Below are 15,894 nucleotides of genomic sequence, written 5' to 3'. Positions count from 1 at the left end.
CATCACTACACAGCAGAAAACTATGCTAACATTCAAGTATCAACAAGAGCAACACACTTCTTTCATTGCAGCACTTAATTTAAACAAAATATTTTTCTAGATTTACCCCTCTTTTAATACTACAACCCCTGCACCATGTGACTCATAAAACTAAATCTAGGCACGAACTCCCAACTCAAGTGAATTCATTCCTTTTTTACTTAGATAACTCAAACATTACAAGATAAATTAAGACAGGTTGGACATCTAACTGGCCTTAAATTAACCAGTTGCTTCAAAGGCCGACCCAGGTGCACATAGCTAGACTATATCATCACCTATTCCAAAACAGGCTAAGCACCCCTCAATGGGACCTCCTGTTACTTGGTGTATACTGTGTTTGGTTCCTGCTCATCCCCTGACCTGGGTTTGAGCCATTACAGGACAAACATTTAATTCCTTCGTGCATGATGATACAAAATGAGTCAAATGGCGTTAGCTTGAAGTCACCAGATGACTCATTTTAATGCATTATCAGTGTTGGTCCCAAGGGATGCTGATGAGCCATTATAGGACAAAACACTTAATTCCTTTGCACACGATGATACAAAATGAGTCAAATGGTTCTAGCTTGAAGTTAACAGATGACTCACTTTGAAGCACTATCAGTGTTGGTCTGTTAGAGATGCCGATTAGGCAATTTTGGACAAAATTATTCACCATAAATTAAGTTTTGGCATGAAGTGCGTCAATCTTTGGTACGTCATAGAGGAGAGTGTCTATTTCTAGGCCAACTCTCTCAAATAGTTGGCTTTCTCTCGGCTTTTGGCGTGGGAGGAGGAACGTGATTTTTGGCAACTATTGGTCATATCAAAATTCCTACAACATCACATGAAAGCTCGTGAAAGTCTGCATCTAGAAATATGCGTAGCTCTTGCATGGAATGGGCAAAATTTTGCACTAGGGTGTTGGGAATTTATTTCCGCTGTTAAACAACCCTGTTCTCAATGCATTTTGGTACTTTCACCGACTGGTTTTGTGTGCTTTTATTAGCTTAACGTATAAAATAAACCAACGAATATGATGGTATACAATTTATACCAATATAACCAATTTCAGGGGCAAATAAAATCCATGGAAATGTTTTCCTTTGCGCACAGGTCCAGGCTGCCCTTGCAGCATTTTCTCTGATCATGTCCCACAAACTTACAGAAAACTTACAGTAAGCGAGGGGATTAAGAGGATGCAGCAATACAGTACATGTCCTTAAACCTTCGCACACGATGAGGTTCACTCAATGACCCACATACATCACAAACATATAAACCAATACAGACTCACCACAAACACTATCACTTCAACTGAACACATCCGGCATGCACTTTTCACACACACACTTAAAAGACATCACATCTGTTTACTAGTCCTGTGGATCAGCTGCCTTTCAGGGCTCATATACATTAATAGCACTTAGCTGTGTGTAGTTAGTAGCACAGTTGCCCAGACATTTTGGCCACAGGCAAACCAATCACTGCAATTTACTCATTCATTCACTACAACACTTCCTCCAACTCACTTTGGTGGTCGTTGGGTGGTTGTCGTTTCCTGGTTAAGAGCAGCAGGTGGGGGCAAGAAGGGCAAGGAGTTTGTGGGGTGATGTCAGATCAGAGGTGTGGAGTGGGACAGGTCCCTCGATGGAGCATCAAGACAGCAGCAGCCAGGGTCTTAGTTAACGTGTTTCTCATGCGGCTTGATGGTTCCACTCACACTCCTGGAAGAAACTAAATTCTTAACATGTTAATGGAATGGTTCAAATCAAACTAATTCACAACTACAGTAATTTATTACTGCTCAAAACAATTAGTGGGCAGACAGCTTCACAATTACGAACGGCAAAGCAGCAGACCTCTGCTACAGTGGAATCTCAAATTTCGACAATTTAGAATTCGATGCATTTTGGCATGGTCTGCCGACCTTACTTTTCGATGCAAAGTCAGGTATTTCGATGCTCTCAGGACCAGACTCCAACCAAAACAAGCAAAGATAATATTTTTGATGCGAACCAAAATGCTAGAAGTGAAGGAAAATTATAATAAAAAGTATGAACCTAACCTAAGATCGTATGTGACATGTGCTCTCAGGGCCAGACTCCAACCAAAACAAGCAAAGATAATATTTTTGATGCAAACCAAAGTGCTAGAAGTGAAGGAAAATCATAAGAAAAAGTATGGGCCTAACCTAATATCGTATGTCACATGTGTCAAGAAAAGAATGAAAATCAACATCATTTATTCATACAGCATATGAAGCATACGATGATATGGTTCCGAGACAATTCACTGTCAAGTCAATTTGCCCGTCAGATAATTCCCCATCAAAACATGGACGATTTCCCGTCAGGACAATTCGCACCCTGGACGATTTCCCGACTTTCTATAAATACAATATACAGCAATCACTCCAATATCCGGATCAATAGAGCCATCGGTAGGTTCGGATATTGGTTTTGTCCGGATATTGGGCCCCAGCTTATGGACTTGTACTTACGGACCCTAACACAGAGAAACACCTATACAACTCCCTCCGGACATGCATAGCACCTATTTAACACCCAAATCACACCAATAAGGCACATAAATGACTGAAATAAATGCAATAGACACATAAAATGTGGGTTTAGAAGTATGTTCATACATTAATAAACATTCTGGTACTTATGGACTCTAACCGAACCTAACCTAACCGAACCTAACCGAACTCTGAAAAACCCATTCCTACTGCACATGCATGAGGTAAGTTTAGTATGGAAAGAAGTACAGTATGACACTTTCTGGTAAGTATAGTATGGGAAAAAATACAATATGAAACATTCTGGTAAATATAGTATGGAAAATAGTACAACATGAAACATTTTGGCTACTTACAGCAAGTCCCTGGCCACCTCGATGAATAACCGCCTCCTCTCGGACTCTGACAGTAAGAACGATTTCCTGAAGCACTTGCACTACACTCTTCCTGAAGTCTTGCACTGAACTTAGTCACTAACACACAGAAGTCCGTTCTTTTCACAGTGTTCACTTTAGTCCAAATAATGTTCCATTAAATTTAAGTGTTGCACATTAACTTTTCCCAATTTTTTTAAGTTTCCAAAGCCAAAACAAAGAAGGTTAGTTACGTTAAATTTCTTTTCTACTTAGTCTTTTCTCCCAACTTGAAAACCTTAACACAACACACCGTTTTTTTCACTGCACAACACTCAAAATTCCCGTGTGGTCTAGTGGAGAAGTTCTTGCTGTTTATTCACTGTCAGAGCCCGAGAGTATCACTGGCAGGCGTCCAAGGGGTGCATCGGTGGGTAGTGGTGATGGCGTACCGACTACAGAAGACTCTGAAGACAGCCGCAAACTCACGTCGAGCGGTGACTCCACTGTAGCTGATGTGCTGGGCTGTGGCTCGGAGCATGAGGGCCTGTCTTGGGGAGGCAACGGAGTGGAACCAGGGCTTGGCACAGCGGGGGTCACGGGCCTGAAAAAACTGTCAATCGTTGACTGACGCAAGGACCGACGATTCTGGCGATTGATGATGCGCTGCCGGAAAGCACGCACTTCCTCCACGAGTCCCAAGGGCCCCATCTCCCTGTCGCAGTCCGGGTGTTCCAGGTAGTCTAGGACAGAACTCTAGATGTTCCCGGAGTGCGCTCAGCTTGGGGATGGCTGGAGTAGTGTCCTGCTGGGCGGAGTCTGCATCATCATCGCCTTCGTCGTCGGAATCTTCAAGTTCGGGACTGACACCAGCAACCGAAGACGCGATCTCGATATCAGACAACGTCTGATACCCAGGATCGCCCTCGTCGTCCGTCCAACCACTCACGAACATCGTCCACATCAACATCGTCGCCGTGCGTGATGAGCCGTGCATGGAAGTCATCCACGTCAAACCCTAGGAAATCGTACTCCACATCTGTTCCGAGAAGCAGACGAGACCAACCATTTTCAAGAGTTTTCACAGGGACTTCCTTCATGCACTAGCCCAGTTGTACAGCGCAGACTTGATGTTGTAGCGGCGAAGGTTTTCCAAAGTCCGCTTGCCTCGAGTGTCACGTCCTTCCCTGCGCTCGTCTCGTCCTCGAGAACCACCATCACCTCGTCCAGGAACTTCCGACGGTACAGGCGCTTTGTTGCCCACGATCACTCCTTGGTCCATTGGTTGAATGAGAGCAGTCGTATTAGGTGGCAGAAACATGCACCTAATACGGCCATTCTCAGCAACCAAGTCCTTGTCGCACGGGTGGGCAGGTGCATTGTCGAGGAGAAGGAGAGCCTTTACCTGGTCGCGAGGAATTCCCCGTGTCTTCGTCTGGTAATGTATGACCTCCTTGTGAAGTGATGGTGAAACCAGTCTTTGAAAATCACAGCTGTGAACCATGCTTTCAAAGAATGGTACCATACGACAGGAAGGACATCCATCACCCCACGAAGGCACCGAGGCTGCTTTGCACGGCCAACAATAACGGGCTTAAGCCGGTGCATGCCGTTAGCATTGGCACAACACAAAGCAGATATCCGTTCCTTAGAAAGCTTGCGGCCAGGTACACGCTTCTCCGTCTCATCGGCGAGAGTGTTCGTTGGCACCGAGCGATAGAATAGGCCAGTTTCGTCAGCGTTATAGACTTGACCGAGAGTGAGGCCCTCCCTGTCGATCAAGCCTTTCACCTTGTGCCGAAACTCGTCCACTCCATCCTCGTTAGCGTCCAATGCTTCGCCATGTGCTTTACGGTTAGTAAGGCCATGTCGCAACTTGAACGCGAAGAGCCAACCCTCGGATGCCTTGAAGTCCTAGGGCGTCGTGAAGCCTTGCAAACTTCTCAGCAGCAGCCTTCAGCTCCGTTCCACGTACCATCACACCAGCTGCACGTTGCTGTCGATACCAAATCAATGTGGAGGCGGTCGATCTCTGCATACTTGGGAGTAAACATAACCTTCCTCTCCACGTTGCGTTTGCTTCTCGACGAGAAGTCAGCCGTGTACTGCATGAGCTTGTCTCGGGAACGCTTGATATCAAACAAAGTCGACCGGGCCAGGTTGAACTCGCGGAGAATGCGAGAGGAAGACCAACCCGCATCAACCTTCTCCAATATCTCCCGTTTCTTCTCCAGAGTCAACACCACTCTCTTCCTTTTCTCAGGAGGCGGGGCCATCATCACACACACTAAGAGTAGGGCAGAGAGCAGCAGGAGGCCTTGCAGCAAGTACGGCACCACCACAAAAGCGAGCACGTGGGCAGCCATTACGAAGAGCGCAGGTCCAGTCGCGGTGAGAGACAGGCGGGAAGTGGGGAGGATGCAGCGGCGCTCTATCGGACGTCGGAGGAATGACGAACCAAAACAATGCTCTCACGCGGCGCGCGCGGCAAGTTCAAATTACGGACGGCAAAAAATCGGTTTTTTTTCCAATTTTTTTGGATTTTCGGACCATTTTGGGAATGTTTGATCCCAGGACGATAAGGTTCGGTTAGTGGGGATGTTCGGTTATTGGGCGTCCGGATATTAGAGTGATTACTGTACTTATTATTAATTAATCAATACTTTAATAACTCGAAGATATAACACGAGAATTTTAAGGCAGAGAATCAATAGTAGAAATACTAAAACAAAATGAATTACAGGTGGCTGCAAATACTGTACAGTAGGCAGAATACTGAAACGAAGAGAAGTACAGTAATTATGAATATAAGGAGCAACACAAAAATGAACAATAGAGACTCAGAAAAAAAATAGTCATGTTGTTTACGGACAAGAGCTCCTGGATGGAAGTAGGCACCAACAACAAGAAGCCATGTGCAAGGCGATGCTCTGTTGTCGGCAGCCATCTTGCAACTGTCCTGCCAGCAGCCAGCCCTCTCCAGACAAGTGCCGCACTTTCAGCCTGTACCTTCCATATATGGACATGTATTTTCTATGTATTTTCATCGCAACTTACCTGTTTCAAGATGGCAAGCAAGAGTGGTTCTTCAGGTAGCAGTGGTAATGGACGAGAGCAGCCTGGCACCTCTAAATCTTCGCAGCCAAAGGAGAAATGGCAAAACAGGAAAGGGCAGAAATACACCAAGTACACACTTGCTGACAGTATGGCAATACAGTGGCAGAACTACAGTTACTTAACCACAATTATAGTTCATAAAGTTTACAAGGGATGCGGGCAAAAAATCATGATTTTTGGTAGTTAGGTTCGGAGGCCCCGGCCCCAAACTAATTTTTCCCATAAGTAGTTCAGTTTAAATTTCAATTATTTGAATTTCGCGGTGATTTTTAGGTACATATACCCATCGAAATTTGAAATTCCACTGTACATTATTCAGAAACAGTTTCCATGAAGAGTTCAAGTTTGGTGATGTGGACTCATTAGTCTGCTTTTTATAACAAAGTAAAATCACAAAGTACAGTAAAACCTCTACAACATGGCATAATACATGTGCAAGCCTTGCCGAGTTAGTCTATTTGCCGAGTTGTAGGGATGAACTTCAAGTTCCCCCTGGCATGTGCACACACACACACACACACACACACACACACACACACACACACACACACACACACACACAAAGAAAAAATTAAAAGTTTTTACAATAAACAGTAAAAGCTGCCATACCATGATTCCATGCAGTTGTAGGGTGTATTCCAGGCATGGAGGAGAACTTTTGGTAGTTTTTTGGAGGTGTTAGGGGAGCTCAAGATCACTTTTGGGCACATCTTTACTGTACTGTACTTGACACTGTACACTATGTAAAGCACAATTAACACTGTAAAGGTCATTACTGTAATGTATTTATCACTTGTACTATACTGGGGAACTAAACACTAACCACTCAAACATTACCGTACAACTAGGCAGCTTACCAAGTTGGGGGGATTTTTGCCGACTCTCCTCCTCTCACGTTTGCATTTTTGGGAATTTTTGAATTTTGATTTTTTAAATGAATATTTTGGAGCCTTCCTGAGTTGTAGAGGTTTCCGACTTGAAGGATGACGAATTGTAGAGGTTTTACTGTATTGACCCAGTGGAATGGGCCACACTTCTTTGCTCATCTTTCAAACCTCTGAAATTTTCTGCTTCACCAATAAATGTGGTACAGAAACACTGTTACTTCTGGTTTACAGCATTGTTCTTGCTGATAGCAATGAGGTTACACTAAAATAAATTGTTATAAAGCACTAAATCTACCATCTACCCATCATCCAATCCTATGTCGCCCTGTAGGAAGCATTGGAATCCGGGGCTAGGCAAGTTGGTTCTGACATTTGACCTTCCGCGTGCCAGTGCCATTTTAAAATGTATGACATAATTCCGCGGCCAGTGCCAGTGCCGTTTTAAAATGGTTTAGAATAAAAAACTTCACTGTGACTGCATTTTTCAAGATTCGCGGGTAAAAATTGGCAGAGATGTAAAGTAACTGTTCCTCTACCATCCCCCAGGTTGTCAAGGCCATACACTCACTCACTTCCCCCCCTCACACTTGCTCTGCCTCACTCTGCCTGTGTGCCTCAAACAGTGCTGTTCATAGTGAAGGCATTTGTAAATATTTTCATGTAAGTTTAAGTTGTAAATATTTTCTTGTAAGTGTAAGGACTATATAGTGAAGTCAAGTTGTAAATACCCTCTTGTAAGTGCCAGGACTGTACGTAATGAGGTCAGATTGTACCTATCTTCAAGTGTAAGATAATGCATCCATAGTGAGAAACACACGCACATTGTGATAGATGCTGAAGTAATAAGTAATCAGAAAGGTGTACTGAACATTGCTATACCTTTCCAGCATAAATACCTGAGTATATCTTACATAGAAAACGGCTTTCTCTCATGTACATGGTGAGCATGAGTGGCTGAGTAAGCAGGACTCAATAAAACCCGTTTCCGAGCCTCGGTCAGCATTTTAATGGCAAAATTCATTGTTTCCACATCAAAATCTATCATTTTAGACCCCCCCCCCAAAAAAAGGGGGTCGAAAAATGGTGGGCAGTGGGTGACCCATAGGGCTAAAAATAGCCGGCACGTGGCGGGTTAAGATGAGAGTGACCGGCTTCACTCATCCCTGAGTGGCATTATGTGAGCATTAAACCCCAACCATCCCTTGCATATAAACCTACATAGGTTTAGTCTGACTGGAGCAAGTTAACTACCCACTAAACCACCATATAACATAATATGGTTATGTGGTTGCCACCCAGCATAGTAAATGGATTCCTGGTGTACAGGCAACTGTTTGGCTTGTCACTCAGTGTAGAGTCACCCATAGGCAGAAGGAAGAGGAAAGAATGAAGGAAAAACAGACAAACGAGGGAGTTTAAAGTCACCCATGGGCAGAAGGAAGAGGAAAGAATGAAAGAAAGAAACACAGAAGAAGGATGGAAGAGAGGAAGGAGGAAAGAATGAAGGAAAGACAGAAGAGGAAGGATGGAAGAGAGGAAAAGGCAGACACCAAAATCAGAACTACATTGAGTAGGTGGATGGTGAGCGCCCCCACCTGATTAAGTGAAAAGGCTGAGATCATTACATTTGTGTAAATGCATGTTACACACCTGTGGGAGATGGTGCCAGTTGGTGGCTGGAGAGAAGGAGCCACATGAAGAGCTTTAGGTGGCAGGTGTGGGCCTGGTGGAGAATGTGCCTCTTGATGGTCGCACCTCTACTCTAGTCACGGCTGGTTTTGTGTACAGCATATGTGGGTCCTTTGTGTCCGTTTAGGGACGACAGCTACAACAACCAAATGAAGCGCACACAGAACACCTATAAAGTAACAATGCCTGTGATCATTCTGAAGCACAATGACCATACCTAACCCTAATTAAACACACACACACACACACACACACACACACACACACACACACAGTTAAGATCCAGACACAAGAAACAGCAGAAATGTAGAAAACTATACACAGACTGAGCACTAGTCAAGCCTATGAAATCTTTCATCAACCTCAGGCAAAAACCATCCACTATTAATCTATTTTCAGTGGCATGTGATGATCATCATCATCCACCCACTTGATGAGCTACTTGCTTCTTTCTTAGGTGATTATACAATAAGTGAAATGCCTAACAGTTTTCTGTAACCCAGGAAACCACGTACAACATTGGGTGGCAACCATATAACCAAATAATGGAGTATGTTGAACCTACAATGGTGCCCTTGTTAACTGGGTTGAGAGATGCAAAGGCAGCATTCATCCAGGAACCAAACATTCACACTTCCCAACTTGCTGTGGCAAGGACCTGTCCACTGCAAGGAATTCAAGTTCACAGCACAGGACAGCCCTGCAGGGGCAACTGCTTGCTTGCAGTTGATGAGTCTACTCATCTACTCAGCGAGACAAACTGAGGCTAATCTACTACTATTACTACTACTAATACTTTTAAAGAAACACTTCTCAAATAGATGTGGCAAGTCATCCTCTTACTAGTAGCTACTAAGAGGGGATGAAACCTTTTAAGCAAAAGCTACTTCTCTTCCTTGAGCCACTCTACTGTTCACAGCATTTAGATTTAACCCTCTTTTCTATTATGGCACCCAAGTACCTCTGCCATTAATTCAGTTTCTTCAGATCAAAGTACCACACTAAGTCACCTGTCTCAACAACTGTCATTGCTCATGCCCATATTTACTATCAAAACTTGTCACTGACACACAAAATCATGATTCGAAGGTGACGTTCATATTTAGTCAGCAACACAGCATTATCAGCTGCATAAACTATACCTGAAATTATCCATTTCTTACACCAGCAGTACCACTGGCAACAAAAGTCTCATAGCCCCCCCTGCTTTTCTCTCTCATGACTCCAAAAACTAGCCTCATTTTCAAACAATATCAACTCCATTTATCAGTCATCCAGTTCTTTACTGTCCCTTCAGAAGCATAATGGTCTGGGGCTAAACCACCTTAGTTTTGTGAGAGTATGTGGTCACTTAACTGACTCTCATCATGCAAGCAACGAATGCCAGCCACTTGTTACTTTTATAACCTAATGGGTCACATCTAGCTGGAGCACCTTGCCCCTTTAACCACACAGCATCATTTATAAAGGCTCCTGCATGCTTGTACACGTCGACCTTAGTCACCTAATGGTGGCTCTCCATGTTACTCCATCTCTGGCTCCCTCACCATTTGGTCCCAAAACCCCTTGGCTGCGTTGTTCCCTTTAAAAGGTCCAATTGACAGACTGCAACATTCCGTTTAAAATCCATGAAATGATTTCAAAAGTTGCACCCTGTATTTTGGGACGAGTAGTTTATGTATTCATTCACCCATGCTTGGGGTTGCTAGGCTGTTATTTTAGCATCCTCTACACCACACCACGCATTATGTAACCACGTGAGCCCAGTTTGCTTCAGGAAGTCACGGCGTCAACAGATGGTCCGTTGCGTTCGCCTCAGCCCTCAACTTTGCTTGATGTTACCAAGAAAAGAGGTACTACAGGTCGTGTTCCACAGACTACGAAGTATGTACCCACTAGTGACAGTGATTCTAGTGTGGAATGTACTGTAAAACCTCAGAAAAAACAAGCCACCAAGCCATGCTCCAAGCAGCGCCAACCCACCTATGGTACATCATCCTGACTTTCACACCCTCGCCAACTTCTAGCCCCTCTAGAAAAGTGATTGAACAAATATAAAAATGTGATACATTATTTACTATCACCGAGTAGTTTTTCATGGTTCATTATCACACTACCTGCACTTTATTTTATATTCCATCCATCCATCATCCAATCCTATGTCGCCCTGTGGTTAGGCAAGTTGGTCCTGACATTTAAGATGGGAGTGACCAGCCTCACTCATACCTGAGTGGCATTAAGTGAGCATGTGGAGGTGTAGGAGGACTACTGGGCCTTGGGATAGGCTACTGCCCCCAAGATATAGGCCCTGAAGCCTTTGCCCACAGTCGGACACATAAAAAAATAAATAAAAAAATAAAAAAATAAGTAAACCCCAACCACCCCTGGGATATAAACCTACACAGGCTCAATCCAATTGGAGCACCTTAATTACCCACCAAACCACCAGGTACCATAATATGGTTATATGGTTACCACCCAGTGTAGTAAATGGTTCAAATTCCATAATCAACCTTAAACTATAGCTTACTTGGCACCATGTCACCAGAGTATCATTTATCCATCTCATCTCAGCTTTCTGCCACAGTCCACTCTCTCCTACCCCAACACTAGTCTCCTGTAGAGCCCCTCCCTTCCACCAGCTAGACCACTACTGCCCCTTCCTCACCCACCTCCCTCCTCCAGTCTCTCAGGCACCCCACCCTGTCTCCTCCTATGAAGCCAGCTCTTAAGACAGTGCGTTGATTACAGGGGTCAACCAGTTTCAGGTTCACCATCACAGAGGAGGGGGAGGGGGGGTTCAGGGTAATTATTACTGTATATGTGCTGGAATGCAGATAATGTTATACTGGCTTATACGCTGGCTGTCGGTAAATGTGGAATGGTTCACCACTTCTGAAACCTGTGTGTTTCATGTGAATAAACTGCAAATACTGTATCTATGGTTTGGAATTATTTTATTACCACACTCACAAAACATTGTTATTTTCTGTATACCGTCAGGCAGGACATTATTTATATACCACCAATAATTGCAAACAGCAGCAATGATCACCACGTTTGGTTCGTCCTAGCGACGGAATGAAACCTGGTGAAGTTCCACACCAATCACTTTTACCAGATAGGGAGAGCATTACACCACCTCACTGGTGGATGGTGTGTTTCTGTTTGATATGTCTGCAACCGTACATGTAAAACAAAAAACTTGATACAGTGAACTTCTGATAATCCGGCATCCGATGGTTCGGAAAAACCAATGGTTCAGAATTTTCAGCCCAGGGTCATTTTTAGCTTTTGGGGGTGTATAAAAAAAAAAATAAAAAAAATAAATAAAAAGAGAGAGAGAGAAAATCAGTAAAAAATGGAAAAACATCGAAAAACAGCCAAAAGCGGTGTGCCAAACTATCCAATTCAGCACCCATGCTGACATTCAGGAGGTCCCAGATGTTCGCCCAGCCAGTTGTCCATAATGTACTTTATTTTTTGGTGTGTTTTGAACAATTTCAGGTAAATGTCTGATAGTCCAGAAAATCTGATAATCTGGAAGGTCCATGGGCTACTATATTCTGGATTAGAGGACTTTTACTGTAGACACTTTACCTGTACTAAAAATATTCCAGGGAACTAAAATGTACCTAGTGCCAGTAAGCAATGGGATGATGTCTTTTAGGGTGGGTGGCTTGTTGAAGTCACGAAGTCCTGAATGGCTGCAGTTTACGATGCCGGTTGCTAGGAAACTGCCTATTTCTGGAACATAAAACATAAGAACAGCAATAATTCCAAGTCTATCTTTCATATATACAACTTAGCTGTACAATCAATAAAGGTAATAATTTAAAAAATTTCCAGATAAAGTTATGATTACCTGATGTTGCTGTAGCCCCAGGGTCATCAAGACATGATGTACAAGACTGCTGGAGGCTGTCATTCTCAACTCTTTGCCAAGCTACTGACCTCATGATTACGTGGCACAATGAAAGTCTGTGTGGGCCAAGTTGCAAGCGTCATACTATGAGGTACAGTCAGCTTCAAGTGTCTTGTTACCCCCTGCCACCCTGCTCTTGCTCATGTGGCAATGGCACACTAGTTTTGTGGGCAGGAGGCAGACAGCAGTGATTTTTCTTATAGCTTGATACAGTAAATTGACATTAACATGCAGCTGAATGATCCACTGAGGATATAATACAATACAGTACTGAATATCTGTAAGGGTATGTGGTGTTACTTGCAGTACGAGAAGGGAAAGGGGCGAGAAGTCAGGAAAATGGGAAGGCCAAAATGAGGATGAAGTGGCAAAACAACTGAACTGCAAGGATACACACACCTTACAGTTTATGATTGCTAAGGCCTTTTGAGATTTTAGGGAACTGGATGTCCCCATAAGCCCCTACTCTTCTTCCCCTGGAGGCACGTACAACAATGACCAAAGGGGGAGGGGATAATATCACTATTACCCACAACAACCCAGGTGAAACATGGGACAGCATCATTCCCTTTCCTCTCCCCCCGTCGTCTCCCACTCACAGTGCTTCTGTGCTTCACCACCACCTTTCATTTTCCCGTTCTCCTGACTTTCTCCCCTCCCCTCACCTCTCTCCCTTCCCTTACCCCACCCCCTCCATCACCCTACTGCATCCACCCAGCCACCACCACTACCTTCAAAGGCAATATTATATACTGCCAGCAAAACCACAAGCCCTCATAGAGATTCCACATTACAGTACGAGTATATCATATCCTCTATGGATTATTCAACAGCATGTTGATATGTCGATTTGCTGTACTTAGGAAAAATCTCTACTGTCTGCCTCCTACCCACACGAGTAGTGCGCCACTGCGACAGGAACGAGAATGGGATAGCAGGGGACAACAAGACTCCTAAAGCCAACTGTACAATGTATCTGCACTGGTTATAGAACAATGACTGGGGAGATAAACTATCTTGCAAAGAATCAGTCCAACAGGGGTTAACAAGTAGTCAACCATCTCCATTTCAGGGGTTTGGGGGAGATAAGGGATGTTGATGCAACCAGACGGCAGACCTGTCCCAGTGAAATGGTTTCACATATGAAGGCTCCACTCTCCAGCACTACTATGAATATATATATAGTACCAACACTAAGATAAAGTACACTAAGGTATTGCAAAGGCAGACTAATTTATAGTAGGTTCATTATTAAGTTGCTGATGAATTGACAACTCTTTCATTATTTACAGTTGCATGTGTCCCATACGGTGTACTGTGCATATAACTCTTCAACCATAGGTCAGATGTAAGTCTGAAAGCTTTCACACAAATCTACCATTTTCCCTGTGGCAACACATCTTGATGTGGACTGTCTACTCTACTGAGACCTTGTTTTCAAAGAATCAGAATAATAAACAGACATCAGCAGAAAGATAAATAAGTTGTCATCTTCAGAAATAAAATATTCTGCCAACTCCTTTCATTTGGATAAGTAGTCTGGAAAAAAAAAAAAAAAAAAAAAGTGAATGGTTTTTGGCCATGAGGTCTTACAAAAATCTCAAAGCTTGAATGATGAGTCTATGATTATATGACCCAATTCACCAAGTACACTGATGCTCTATTACAGTTGTCAATTCTATATATCTGGATCCTATTTCCCAGCCTACATTAGTAGGTGTGACTGCTACTGGTATGACATTACTGGCCTCACACTATGAATTATAATTTATTCCACTGACCAGACTACATTTCAGATAATTTATGAAATGTTTTAGATGCAACTTGAAATATTCTGGCCATGTGCTGAGAATTAGAAATGACAGACTTACTAGGAAAGTGAATATGAATGGCATACATGGTTAGGGGAGACTTAGAATGAGGTGGAAAGGTGTGAGGGAGGGTGGGAAGCCTGACTGAAGACATGAAGGGAATTTGTTTATGACCAACCCCACTGGGTTTCAGGTACCTGACTGTATGTAAAACATATACAGTAGATAGATCACTCACCTAATATCAAGGGGAGAGTCTGAGGCGCACGCACACATACAAGATTGTGTCAGCAAGCCTCCCAACGGCTCCACTGATAATATACGATTTCCGGGGGATATGTGTCCCTCTGAAAAGACAATATATATATAATTCATCAAAGCAATGCTTAAGCTTACATATGTATATATGCCCAATTGAAGTCTGACATGGACACTCATTATACAATAAAGTTACTGTTACATGGACATGAACTGTTAAATCTATTTTATCTTATTACCTAGACATCTGTTACTACTGTATCTGGTACTCTTACATGTGTAATGTACTTCACTCACTTTTCAAGTAGCTTTAACCACTTAATTTCCATTTCAAATATACTATCTATCTATCTATTGCCAGACGCCATAATCCCGTGAAGGGGTGGCCATTTGACTGAGTTATTTGTTTTACGAGGAGGGGCACTAACCCTCCACCAACCCACTTGTTGACACGTAGGGAGCACGTATGGTTTGGTTATATGGTTACCACCCAGCGTTGTAAATGGTTTCTTGGCTTACAGGAAACCATTTGGCTTGTCACTCAATGTAAAGCCACCTCTAAAGGAAAGAAAAGCAATACGAAATGACAGGAATGATGGGAGAAATAGGAAGAGAGGAGGACAGGCACAGAAAAAGAATGATAAAGGCTAAGGAAGAAGTAGACAGCACTACATCAAGTGAGTGGATGATGGTCGCCACCACCTATACCATAAAACAAATCTGCACGCAAAATTTGCAACAATATTAGTTCAAAATTTATTTGCTTTCAGCAGGTTGTTGCTTTAGCTTTTGTTCATAATACTTTGACTTCAAAAGATATTGTAATTATGAAACTATGTATACAATGAATAGTTCTCAGGTCTGAAGCTCTTCTCTCTATTACTGATCAGTCTTTCAAATGAAGCACATGTACCTGGAGGTCAAATAAACAGTATTCACAGAGAATGAACAACACTGTACATGCTTGCATGTGTCAGCTTTGTTCACATAACACTGGCCCCTCCAAGCTACATGATTTCTGGCAGCATCTCTATTCAATCCTTTAACCCACATTATTTTGGAGGTCATTTTGTAAAACCAATTTTAATAGGTATACTGTTTGGTGCTTTACCCTCCACATTCATTCAAACACACCTTTCATCTAATTTTAACGGTTAATTTAAGCTGAAGTTCTTTAAAATATTCTTCCTTCATTCTGTAATTAGTTTCGTAAGAAAATCTAACCAGCAACTTCTCTTCAGTCCCAGATTTGCTATATAATGTATTGTCTGTTAACCTTCAGGTGATGTGGTCTTTTGCATACTATT

At 43.0% G+C, this 15,894-nt stretch overlaps 1 protein-coding gene across 3 annotated transcripts in view; it reads right to left on the bottom strand.

The window, feature by feature from the left end:
• The window catches only part of eIF5 (eukaryotic translation initiation factor 5), a 99,914-nt gene that overhangs the window by 43,898 nt on the left and 40,122 nt on the right, over positions 1-15,894 (bottom strand). For 2 of the 3 annotated variants that reach the window (XM_080280912.1, XM_080280914.1), the window contains 4 exons: positions 14,568-14,676; positions 12,229-12,340; positions 8,555-8,762; positions 1,556-1,760 (listed from right to left, as the gene is read on the bottom strand). The gene's annotated coding sequence lies outside the window, so the exon portion shown is untranslated. The remainder of the gene's footprint in view (positions 1-1,555; positions 1,761-8,554; positions 8,763-12,228; positions 12,341-14,567; positions 14,677-15,894) is intronic. The other variant, XM_080280913.1, reaches the window with a different exon arrangement.

This window comes from Coenobita brevimanus, chromosome 86 (genome assembly GCF_032717465.1).
Source record: "Coenobita brevimanus isolate Jiangsu-jjx chromosome 86, ASM3271746v2, whole genome shotgun sequence".
NCBI lineage: Eukaryota > Metazoa > Arthropoda > Malacostraca > Decapoda > Coenobitidae > Coenobita > Coenobita brevimanus.
This window is presented reverse-complemented; position numbering and strand designations above follow the sequence as displayed.